This window comes from Tamandua tetradactyla, chromosome 18, assembly GCF_023851605.1.
Source record: "Tamandua tetradactyla isolate mTamTet1 chromosome 18, mTamTet1.pri, whole genome shotgun sequence".
Lineage (NCBI taxonomy): Eukaryota > Metazoa > Chordata > Mammalia > Pilosa > Myrmecophagidae > Tamandua > Tamandua tetradactyla.
The window spans coordinates 52,638,931-52,652,386 of record NC_135344.1 but is presented as its reverse complement, the minus strand read 5'-3'; positions in this window follow the sequence as shown (position 1 = coordinate 52,652,386).

Genomic DNA, 13,456 nt, shown 5'->3' with positions numbered 1-13,456 from the left:
GACCAGAAAAATGGAGAGTTTTGCCAAAATCATATCATTATCTCACATCTTCTCTCATTTTAAAGATAGAAGCATAATATTATTCCCTACTTGATGCCTTTTGTGAAGGTCAGTCTTCAGTATGCATTTGGAATGTAATCTCTAATTCCTTTCACCAAGAAACATCATAAGGTGAATTCTAGCACTCACTGTTTTAGAATTAAACTGTATGTGCACATACCAGAACATGTCATAGTTCTGGTTATGCAGTCTTGTCTTTTCATTTCTGTAGGTGTCCACTACTTCTCCACCATGATCACAGAAATCTGCTAGTACTGATTATAAAAGTGTTTTCTCATTCCTGCACCTATGGTTCCTTTTTTTCCCAATGTATCTCAATTCTCTCACCCCAAAATCATTACTGTTACTTTACTGGCCATATTCCTCCTCGATTTGTCCTGTCCCACTCATTGTTGGTAATTATCTCCTGTACGTGCATCATCTGCAACACTGAGAGAGAATCATATGATTTTTTATATAGCTTACCTTTCTGGCTCTTGGAAGGGTAGCAATAATCAAGGGGACAACATGAAATAAAACAGCTTTACTTTTGAAGATTTTAACAGTCTCTATTATTAAAAGTAGGAATTGGTCTATCAAAGATTTCATTGTCTATAAAACTCCTCATAGGACCACTAAATTTTGAAAAGTCAGAATGTAAGAACAACATAAAAAACTTGCTAGGAAAAAAGGCACTTACAGGATACCAAGAGACCTCCTTCACAATTCCAGAGTTTTCTATCCTGAGACTTAGTAATGAGCATGATCTTATTCCCAAAATAAGCTGTTTGATTCAGTTAAATTAGAAATGGAATATGACTGTGATTTCAAAACCTGTAAATATATGTATATATTTAACTTCGGTTTACTAAAAGCATATCAGCATTTATTGGGAATTTATAAATGGACTGCGGGTCTAACTGAAAAGATAATTGCTTAGATAACAGTGTATTACTTTTAAAATATGGTCACAAGTTCTTTCACACATCCTAATGAGAGGTGGGGTCCTTCCCCTTTTATAGAAGTAGGCTTATAACTGCTTTGACCAAGAAGTTCGGTAGATTTGATATTATGTGATTTCCAAGATTTGGTAAAAAAAAAAAAAAAGAAAACATAATCTTCTGTCTTGTTCAGCAGAGCAAGTACTTCTGAACCTTTGAGAGGCAATGTAAGAGGTTCAGCTCTCCTCAGGTCACCATGCTGTATGGAAGCTCATTACACATGAAGAAGCCCCAGGAAACAGTCTCACGTGAGCTTTGAGGTGCCCCTTGCTTGGGTGCCAAGCTTAGGCATCAAGATGTCTCCAGATGTCTCCAGTCCCTAGCCTTTGGGTTACCCCCAGCTAGTTGAGATGTACAAGTGGTGACCCTTGACATTGTGAAGCAGAGATGAGCCATTCTCCCTGTATATACACAAATTCCTGGTCACAGGCTCGCTAAGCATTGAAAAATGGTTGTGGTTTTATGCCACTAAATTCTAAGGTTTTGGATTTTTTTCCTTTTTTTGTGATGAAGCAATAGGTACCTGGAACACTTAGGTACTATGATGATAGGAACTAATCTTATCCCAATATGATGAAGGAGGAGAGAAGGAGGAGTAAAATTCATAATAGACTCTTTATTTCAAAAATTGTCAGCTTGCATTCTAACTACAAGATGTTCACAGGGTCAGAACCACAGTCTGTCAGTAATTTTTTTTTCTGCAAATCAGTGCTGAAATTTACAGGTTATTTTTACTTTTAAAAATTTCTGTATCAAGTTTAACTGGAAGCTGGAAACTTCCTATTCTTTTAAATTATTATTATTATTATTATTATTTGCCAATTAAAGATGCAGCAAACTATTTTCACATATATACAATATAAATTAAAGCAAAGAAAAAATGTAAGCCTTTTGTTAGCAGTAATTTAACCAAGATTGCTTGATAGTTCTATTCAAAAAACACTGGGATGAATATTACCTCGAAGGATAATATAGTATCTTGGGACTTTGAGTTTGAGTATAGGTGTTTCAATAGGCTTTCTATTGAATGAAGATAGATACTTCAGTAAAACCATTTTCAGGCTGAGATATTCAATAGCTTTTCCTATTCCTATAAAAAAGAACATTTCACCTTGTACTTGAAAAAAGAAAAATCCTTCCTGACTTAGCATTTTCTTTTTCAGGCTTTGCCTCAGATATAGAGTTTACTGGCTAATCAGCAAAACTCCCTTAAGTACTTATCTAAGAGGAGAGAGAGGATAAAAAACTATAAAATTACGCGATACATTCAAGTCCTTTGTGATTTGGAATTTTTATTAAAAGTTTGCTGAGAGTTCAAAGTCTTTACAAGCCTGAAGTCACCCCAGGCTGCTGATAGGCTCCTTCTGAAACTCTTGAATGGCATTAGAGTTGGCCTCCATTCTTAGTGTATTCCGTAAAATGCCATGGGTTATATGCGTCATTGTGTTCTGATCCATGCACCATCAGAGGTGGGATAAAACTTTTTGGTCAAGTCAAGCCACCACTTTAAGATTGGAATTGAATTGTTTCTCTGAAACACTATCATATGAAGAAGTTGTTCTTATCTTTTTCACGTGACCAGATTCCAACAAAGTCATAAGCAAACATCTGTTGAGTGCAGCTTGGATTTCTTACATAAGGATTCTGTAAGATTACAGAGTTAATTAAAGTACAACCAGGTAGCGATACCTCATTTTCCCATAATTTTGAGAGTGGTAGCAGAAAAAAAATTGCAACATGCTTAACATAAATAAACATTATTTAATAGATATAAATAAACATCTACATCCGTACAAAAAGGGCTCATTTAATAGGGTTTATCACAGAAATTTGCTATCAGTTTATGGTTAGGGTTTGTCAGTTTTCTGACAATCTCTGCTCTATTCTGGCATCATAGAATTCCCTTTGCCTAAGTCTTATCACTGAGAGATGGACATCAACTACGAGGCCAGTTTTTATGTGTTTATTTTATTTCTCTTCTTAAATCTTTAAGTTAGTAAAACTTTTAAAGAGAAGTTTGGCATGAAAGTTGCAAGCGGCACTGAAGGTAAAGAGTTATATAATACCATGAAGAAAGAATATAAAATGAATCTGAAGGGACATATCAGAAAGCTGAGACATAAAGCAAGCATACATTCTTCTTTTCAGATTTTATTGATGTTCTGGACCTAAGAGCCTCATAATGCTATCTGGGAATCTTTCATGGATTACAGGATGTTAGAGCCCAAATCTTCAGAGTCAGGGCTGTAAGTAGACTTCATTACAGAGGCTAAGGATATTGTATGTTGTTAGCCACACTACCTGGATGTTCATCACCCCAAAATGATATGAAAATCTTCCCTGTAACTTGTCACTAATACAATAAATGGTGAGCCAACACCATCACCATCATACCAAGTACAAGAAATGAAAATAATACAGAATGCAGATATATTGGATGCCAGAAAATCAGTCGGCAGTAATTTGCACTGTACTGTTGGGCTCTTATGCTTTCCCATTAAAAAGATGAGATTTTTAAGAAGATAAATAGGATTTGCTTCTTCTTCTTCATAAATATATATTTCACTGACTAAATTTCCACTCTTCATGTCCTGAGGGTAAAACATAGGATTACTTCATTCCGTATCAGATGAATTGATGTGTTTGAATGACAGCTCAAACTCTAGCTTTAGGAATTCAACAAGCAAACATTGGAAGTGAATCTAATTAGATTACAGGATAGATTAATTCTGTATTAATTAATCTAAAGACCAGTCTAATGTTTTAAAAAATATGTTCCAAATGTGTTTTCAAATAAAGAGCATATAACACCCTTATTTGTAGCTTGTCAAAATACAGGATCTCAAAATAAAGGATCTTTTCCTACATGTAAAGGAAAGTAATGTTCAGTCAATACATTTTTTTGGATATTTTAAATATCTATATTTATGCATTGATATATTTGAACAATATATTTAAAATAAATATATATTTTATATACTGCATGAGTACAGGCTATTAATGAATTTTAAAGTTTTAGATCTCAGATCATGCATGCGATAGAAGTAATCTATCTATTATGTTTTAATGGCACCCATCATGCTAGGCCATGGGATTCAACAGTAGACAGGACAGGCAAGGTTCTTCCCCATAGGAATTTTGCAATCTAGTAAAAGGAGAAATATTTCAAACAAGTAAACAAGAAACAAGTCAATAATATCAAAGTCAAGTAAAGTAAATAAAGAAAACAGATAATTCTGACCTTCTATAACGTGAGAGGTAGGATGGAATTCCTTTGGCTGGGGCAGGCAAGGAGGCCCTCATTGCAAAAGTTATGTTTGATCTGTGATTGGAGATATGAGAAGATACTGAGGTAGCTGAAGTGGATCAGTGGGAACTAGGAAAGTAAAGCAAAAACAGGGCCAACTGTGGTTGATAAACTGGTTAGTTAGGCATTTTTTATTGCCTCTTAAGAAAATAATATCTGAAAATAATTTCTAACAAAGAGGCCTCCATAGTCTTGTTCTATCAGAGCTTAGTGATTTAAAAGGGAATATAAACTCATTTTAAAACCATGGATTGCTGATGTCTGTGACATCTCAATTATAGAATGTGTCGATGAATAAACATTTGTCTTAATTTGGGACAGTGTGATAAACAGCACATCCTTGAAAGATATGTGGCAATTTCCTTAAAAATTCCCTGCCTTTGAAGCAATTCTATGAGCCACAAATTTAAACTATTAAGTGTGCCAATTTGGCTTATTCACCTTTCATTCAATCAATAAGTCATACAGCAAGCATAGGTTTTCCAATTGATAAACTTGAGCACCTGCTATTTGACATTCCTGCATTTCCCCTCCATTAGAGAGAAAAGTAAAGAACCTATAGAGGCTTCATACTTGGAAAGGAAGAGGTTGATGGGTCGTCTGAAAACTTATGGCATCCTAACCATAAGATCATAAGATTTATGAGCAAATAAAATGATCACAATCCACAGCGGATAAATGGCAAAATTGAAATCTGTAGTTGTCCACATTGTGTCTCCCTTTCTTTCTTCTTTCTTTCTTTCTTTCTTTTTCTTTCTTTCTTTCTTTCTTTCTTTCTTTCTTTCTTTCTTTCTTTCTTTCTTTCTTTCTTTCTTTCTTTCTTTCTTTCTTTCTCTCTCTCTCTCTCTCTCTCTCTCTCTCTCTCTCTCTCTCTCTCTCTCTCTCTCTCTCTCTCTCTCTCTCTCTCTTTCTTTCTTTCTTTCCTCCTTCTTTTCTTTATTGGCTATTGCATTCTTGGTTATTTGTTTGCTGCTTTCTTTATCTCTTCTTTTTCTAAATTTGATTTTTTATAGATGATTCACCATTTGCCCCAGAGCTCTGCCTTCCCTTATGTAGGTGATACTTTCATTTAAAAAATTTCACCCTTTGAATCATCTGGAGTGAATTATCTTGCCTGTTGATGAACATATTAAAACACTGAAATGTCAAGATGTCAAAAGGAACATCTACATATATGAAAGGGTCACAGAAGAAAACAGCGAGATAGGAGCTAAGATCATCAATGAAGAAGTTGTGGGAGGAGGATGTTGGCTTATGAGGGATTTCATCACACATCAAAGGATCTAAGCTTTTTTGAAAGAGAAGTGAGGAGAAAGGACTTGGAAGTGACAAGGAGATTATCTATTCCATAAAGGTTTCTTTATGTTAATACAATTAACTATGAATCAATATTTTCTTTCTCCACTTATGGAAATATTTCCATTTGTTTATAAAGATGCAATATGCTATACACGCTTTTTTGTTTTCAAATTTAATGATATATCTTTGACTCTTTCCACAGAACATAAAAAGTGTACTCATTGTTTGACATTTTTATAGTGGTTAGTGTTCTTTTTCGTGGATTTGCCATATCTTACCTAGCCAGCCATCTTTAACAGATATATGGGCACATACATTAATTCAGCAAACATTTATTAAGTGCCTATTATGTACCAGAATCTTAATTTCAGACCTTTCACAGTGAACAAAGATTAAACTTTTCATGGAATTTATCCTGCAGGTGGGAGAAACAGAAATAAAAGAACAGTATTCCAATCAAAGGGAAAGGCCTTACTACAGCACATAAATGGTGGAGAACAACAAGGAAGTACTTGTCTGAAGCACAGTAGGTGAATGGGATAATGGTAGAAGAAGAAGATGATATTGAAAAAGATCTGGGGTCCCTGGAAGTATCTGGGTGTTTCTCTGAGTGAATTGCAAGCCCATACCAGGACTATGAGCAGAGAAGTAGATATATCTTATATGTTTTATCACTGGCAATGTGGCAATAAACATATACCTCTGTCATTTACATATGTGCAAGGATCTGTATAGGATAATTCCAAGTTATAGGATGGCAGGAAGGAAGGATATAAGGTTTTGTAAATTGATGGATATTGCTAAAAATGTCTCCTGATGGAGATTTCATCATATTATGCTCCCATCCACAAAATATGAGTTTCCATTTCTGTTTTATTTCTGTTCTGTTTTTCTGGCGTTTGTGTTATGTGCATATTTCTGTTGTTTTGAGATGAGATGCCTTGCTTTTCCTTTTACTCTTTGTTATGATTGTTGCTGTTATATTATGTAGGAGGGATTTGAACAGTGCATATGAAGATAGAAAGGGTGTTGGATAAAAGAAGCAGCTTGATATTCTACAATAATGTGAGTTAATTAGGAGAGGAGTACACTGAAACATCAGGACAGGACACCACTCACAAATACAAGAGCAAATATAGGCCTAACGTGGGTGAAAGAGCTTCTATTTTAATAAAAGAAAGAGCCCTGTGTAGCTGCAGGCAGGATTGTTGGTTTGTTGAAAGCCAGAACTGGACATTGCTTCTCAGCATACTCTATTCTCTTTGTGAAGTGGGAGGCAAGATCATCTATTGAGAAAAAAAGAGATTGTGGAAGGAAGGAAAACAAGTGCAGAAGATAAAATATTCCTTGCAGAGAAAGAGAAAGAACACTGCCTAGTAAAATACTGCAATCTCTGTTAGAACACCAATGAAACAGGTGACCGTGGAGAGTTAGTGTCTTCAGTTGGCCCAGGTGTGTGATTTTTGCCTGCAGTCTCAGCAGTCTGTATACACACAAAAAGTACACAGATTTACCCAAGGCTAGATGTTTGTTGGGCAGGTAGGACAGAAAGACATCAGGCCGAGGTTAAATTCTTAAGAAAAAGTCTGAAGTATTGGACAATAAAATCTATGTTAGAAAGAAATAAAATACATTCTAAGGTTATTAGACAACATTTTAATGTCATCCTTCTATTTAGCACTACATATCTTGACCTGAATCTAGTGCTCCATGAAATGCAAAATATTTGGACTGGTATACTTAATGAAACTTATGGAATTTAACCAAGATAGAATTTCATTTTTATTTCCCACACCTCTCAATCTGTTCACGAAAAGTAGTCCATCTCTTGCCACAAGATGACACTCAGGAATCCCTTGACATTCCTGAGGGATTGTCAAAGAATCCCTTTTTTTGTTATCATTATAAGTTATCATTTTAAGTTAATGATATCATTATAACTTATAACATTATTGTTAACTTATAATGTTATCATTATAAGTTATCATTATAATATAATGTTATTTTTATCATTATAAGTTTTTTCTTATCATTATAAGTTGCACACAGTGTTAATTCAGCAAATAAGTAACATTTAAGCATGATTTAAACTTAAATATGTTTTTCTTCTCCAAGATGGGGTTTGTTATGTGAAAAGATTGTTGACTTACATGTTTCATGCCTGTTTCTACCTTCACTACTAGATGCCATTTTTACTTCCCTGGTAAGAAGGAGGGACAAAAAGAAGTAGTAGGGCAGTAGAAAGTTCTTTATTACCTGCTATTTTCAAATTGTATTTGTGATCTCCAGGCCTGGCCAAAATTTAAATCTTATTCTCTCTCATGGAGCATCCTTATGCTCATCAGAAAACCCAACAATGTGGTTGATCATTCACTGTTATTTCTATTCAACTGGACCCATGTGTATTTGATGTTTGTTGGTTTGTGCTGGCTTACTGCTCTCCTAAGCCACTAAAAATCAGATAGTCAGTCTCCAGTTTCTCCTCTGCTAAGGCCTATAGGACCTGAGTGATTCATGCAGCTCAGTCCTTTCTTTTGGAAATTGTCCTAGGGATACAGGAAACTCTCATGCATCCTTTGCCCTACGTTCATTGGAAGTTCAGTTACTTCCTAAGAAGGTCTTGAGTCAATCTCCTGGCTTTTTCTCCTTCTCTCCTTCCCTTCCTTCTCCTGTCTCTGTTTCTCTGTGTCTGCTTCTGTCTTACTGCCTCTCTCTCTCCACTGTTATATAGATCATTAGAAATAGCCTCTTGCCTCCATATTCTGCAGGCGTGTATCAGATGCCAGCATGCCCACAAAAATTCAGAAGACATACATTAGGCTCTCAAAGGACAGTACACTCATCTCCCTTGTACGGATTGGGAGAATTGCATGTGTGAAACTTAGGGAACATATTTCTATCAGAAAAAAAAATTTTTTTTAACATGGGCAGGCACCGGGAATCGAACCCATGTCTTCTGGCATGGCAGGCAAGCATTCTTGCCTGCTGAGCCATCGTGGCCTGCCCCCTATCAGATATTTTGAAGGGAATCAATAACAAGCATTCACAAACTCTATTTAAGGAGGAAAGACTTCTTAGCCCATTCCATGAGCCTGTGTTACAGTGGTACCAAAACAAGACAAAGACACTACGAGGATAGATTCAAAAATTCCCAACAAAATACTAGCAAAGTAAAACCAGAAGCACATAGAAATGATCAGTCAGGACCACGTTTGTATCAGTAATTCAAAATTGGTTTAATATCTGAAAATTAATTACTGCTATGCACCATATTGACCAAATAAGGGAAAAAGACAATCAAATAAAGAAATCAATACTTGATCATCTTAATTTATGCAGAAAAAAACATTTGACAAAATCCAAAACCCTTTCATGATAAAACTAAACAAAAATCTAGGGATAGAAGGGCATTTCCTCAACCAGATAAAAGACATCTGCAAAAACCCCACACATTATACTTGTGAAAACTGGAAGTTTTCCCTTAGAATCTGGAAAAAACAAGTATTTCTGCTCTTGCCACTTCTATTAAACATTATACTGCAATTTTTCTTCAGAGAAAATAAGCAAGAAAGAATCCGCCTACATTAAAAAGGAAGTAATACTTTATATTTACTGTTAATATATGATTTTGTATATAGAAAATTCTATTCAAATTAGTAACAAAGCTGCAGGATAAAGATAAATATGTAAAAATCAATACAATTTTCCAATTAGCAATTGAAATGATTTAAGAAATCAATCTCATGTAAAATAGCATCAAAAGGGGCAAGTTATTTAGGAACAAATTTAGCAAAATATAAGACTTGTACAACTTAAAAAGCTACAGAATATCTAAGTGAATGGAACACATCTTATGTTCATGGAGCAGATGACATAAAATTGTGAAGATGCCAGGACTCTTAAATTGATACAGAGATTTGATATCATTCCTATTGATATTCCAGCAGGCTTTTTTTTTTTCTGCAGAAGTTGACAAACTGATCTATTATTTCTATGGAAATGCAAGAGTCAGAAAAACAACCTTGAAAAAGAAGAACAAAATTAGAAGACTCATATTCCCTCATTTCAAAACTTACTAGTAAGCTACAGTAATTAAAAGAATGATATACTGACATTAGAATAGACACATAGACCAATCAAATATAATTGATAGTTTAGAAATAGATCCTTATGCTATGGTCAATTGATATCAACAAGTTTGCAAGCACAATTCAACAGTGGAAAGAATACTTTTTTCAACAAACAGTCCTGGGACAACTGCATGTCCACAGGCAAAAGAGTGAATTTGAACCCCTATCTCACACCATTTATAAATATTGTCTTAAAATGGATTGAGGGTCTAAATGTAACAGGTAAAACTGTAGATTCTGTAGGAGAGTATGATAGTAATTCTTCATGACCTTGGGTTAGGCAATAGTGTATTAAATATGATACTAAAAGCATAAACAATGAAACAAAAAAAAACAGACAAAATGAACTTCCCTTTGTGCTTCAAAAGATACTACCAAGAAAGTAAAAAGACAACGTATATAATGGGAGAAAATATTTGCAAATCATTTAATTTGCTAAGGGACTTGGTTCTAGAATATAAAAATAGCTCTTGCAACTCAACAATACAAAGAAAAATAGCTCAATTATTTAAATGGGCAAAGGATTTGAATAGACATTTCTCCAGAGAAGGTATACAAATTTTCAGCGAGTACATGAAAGTTAGTAGAGATATATAAACAAAAACCTCAATTTGATACCACTTCTTATCCACTAGCTATAATCAAAAAGATGGACAAGAACAGATGAGAAAGGACCAAGAATTGACAAGAATGTGGAGAAATTGTAACTTTCAGTTGTGGAGGAATTGCCACCCCTCACATTGCTGGAAAAAATGTAAAATGATGCAGCTGCTTTGAAAAACAGTTAGTTTGTTCCTCAAAATGTTAAAACAGAGTTACATAGCAATGCCATTCCCAAGAGAAATGAAAACATATGTTCACACAAAAAAATTGTACATGGTTGTCCATGAAAGCATTATTCTTAATAACTAAAAAGTTATTCATCAACTCAATTATGAATGGATAAGCAATATGTGATATTTACATACAATGGAATATTATTTGGAAATGAAAAGGAATGAAGAACTGAAACCTGTCAGCATGGATGAATACTGAAAGCGTTATGTGAAAAAGCCAGTGGCAAAAGACCACATATTGAATGATTATATTATATTTAATGTCCAAAATACAAAAAGCTATACAGACAGAAACAGAAAGTAGATTATTGGTTTGGCTGGAGGAAGGAGCTGGCGGAAGAGTGCAGAATGGAGGGTGACTGCTAATAGACAGGGGGTTTCTTTGTGAGGTGATGCAAATGTTCTAAAATTAGATAATCGTGATGGATGCATGATTTTGTGAATATACAATTGCAGTGAACTGTATACATTGAAAGCATGAATGTTATGATATTTGAAATATATCACAATATAGATGTTTTTAAAAATGGTGCAAGAATTGTCACCTTGAGCTGAGTTTAATCGAAGGCCATTAATTGGAGGAGTCCACTTGTTCATGTCTTCAAGAAACTGGTAAGTGCAAATTGAAAACTGCAAATATGTTTTTAAAAACATCTACATGCTACATCTCTTTGTGTTTGTGTACATAATTTGTGTTTTGAAATAAGGTTTGTGTTTAAAATGCTGGATGATTGAGAGCACAACTTTTGTTTTGTATAATACAGATACTGACATAAATTTATATTAATTATATCTCATATGCTGAAGGGAGGCTTCCTGAATCTAAAATGTGTTAAAGATAAGTAGCCTAATTTTTCACAGGACAGATTGAAAGCATATTTCACTTCCATTGAGAAAAAATATTGCTCCCCAGTTTAAGAAAGCTACAGGCAGGGTAGAGAGGCCATTGTTACTAGGTTGTGATCTTATTTACATCTCTATTTATCATCTTGTGAAGGAGATGCAAGTTAATGAAATTTATTTCACAATGAATTGTCAAGTGTTTTAACACCAATTAACACAAAAATGATAAAAAGGGACCTTCAGTGATTAAAGGGCATCCACAGAATGAGATTAAACTTGGAAACTATAATATGATTAGCAAGTAGCCTTTAAAAATAAAAACAAAAAGGTATAATTGTTTTTAAGGTCATCATCTCAAATAAGAAAAGGACATTTTGTGAAGCATCAAGTCCTTCATTTTTTTAAATGTCAATTTCAATGTCAGCTTTTAAGTTTTATCTTGCTTTCACCTTAAATTATTAAATGGAACATATTTTCCTCACCAGATAGTTTGTGGAAATCATAGGCAAGAAATTGCTTGCTATTGGCATTTTTTTCCCTTTGATTTTATACTTTTCATTTCCTGCATTAAAAATTTGAAGGTCATGGGGAAGGGGAAAGAATAGATTAAAATTTTAAAATAATGAAAAGAAATTTTAAAAACTACAAATGATGTTTCATTAAACAACATGAAAAAGACGAAGCAACATTTTTAATAAATATTTGTTGAAATTTTTGAAGTCCATTTGACCTATGATGAGTTAAGAGAAGTCTTTTAACAAGATATATAATCTCAGGAAATGAGCTTTCATAAATTCACTAAATAATTCCTGATGGTGTTGCAAACTATTGAGAGTGGATCTAGATTTGAATTTTTATAATACCCTCAGTCAATGAAATGGTGCTAATTATTATTTGACTTAGGTGAGAGAAACAGTTAATGTAAATACAAACTTGAGAATTTTTGGAAATAGTAACTCATACATCACTCTATAATGTGTGGGGAAAAAATGGCTGCCTTTTTATGAAGTTACTTCAATGTGATTTTAATCATTAGTTTTAGCAAAGTCTTCAAATAGTTAACTTTACAGAAGTTTATCACATATTTTGTCATAAAAGTGCAAATAAAAAGCTGGTTTAACACAGAGTATGCATTAGCATCTCGAAATTTTATATCTTCAATTAATCACTTCAAGCCTTATCTTTCTGATATGCTTCAAGGATGCCTTTTAAAACATACAATGTTAAAAATCGTAATACATGTGAAATGAGTCATTTTTCAACTCTTGGTAGTTTATTTTAGGTAGGCATGGAAAAATGCCGACTTTAAAACTTACAAAGTAATCATCTCATCTTCAGAGGATAGTCACTTTTTAAAAATCTTAAAGTAATATGCTGGGTTTTTTTTTTTGCTTTTTGTGCATGGACAGGCACTGGAAATTGAACCCGAGTCTTCGACATAACGCAGGATTCTGCCACTGAGCCACAAAGTAATATGCTTTTATAGGAAAAATTATGGACAGTAAATAGCATAAAAAGTTTTCCTTACAGCAATCAATGTCAGGAGTGTACATATTATACTGCTTTGCAGAGAACATAGCTTACTTTCAGAAGTGAGAATTATTTCACTGGAATCAATACTATTCCAACAAAGTATTCAAATGGTTGAAAGAAGTGAAGCTGTTTTGAATTATGCTCGAGAAGTCGGTTAGATTACTGACCTTCGCAGTTTAGTTCAGAAAAATACAAACGTGGAGTGACTATATGTTTTAAAATAGAATAACAGCTGTATCTAGGAATCAATCCACACTGGGTCTGATTTGCATTTACTTATGTAGCCCCTGTATATCTTTAGTGTGTGTGTGTGGTGCTTACTTTAGAGTTGATGACAGCATGAAAGCAAAAGAGAAGAAAAATCAGGATGAATAGCAGTGAATTTTTCAAAGACAACAGCAGATGGGTAATCTGTATTTATAGCCATTCATGCAAAATATAACCGGCTATACAATGAATTTTATAAAC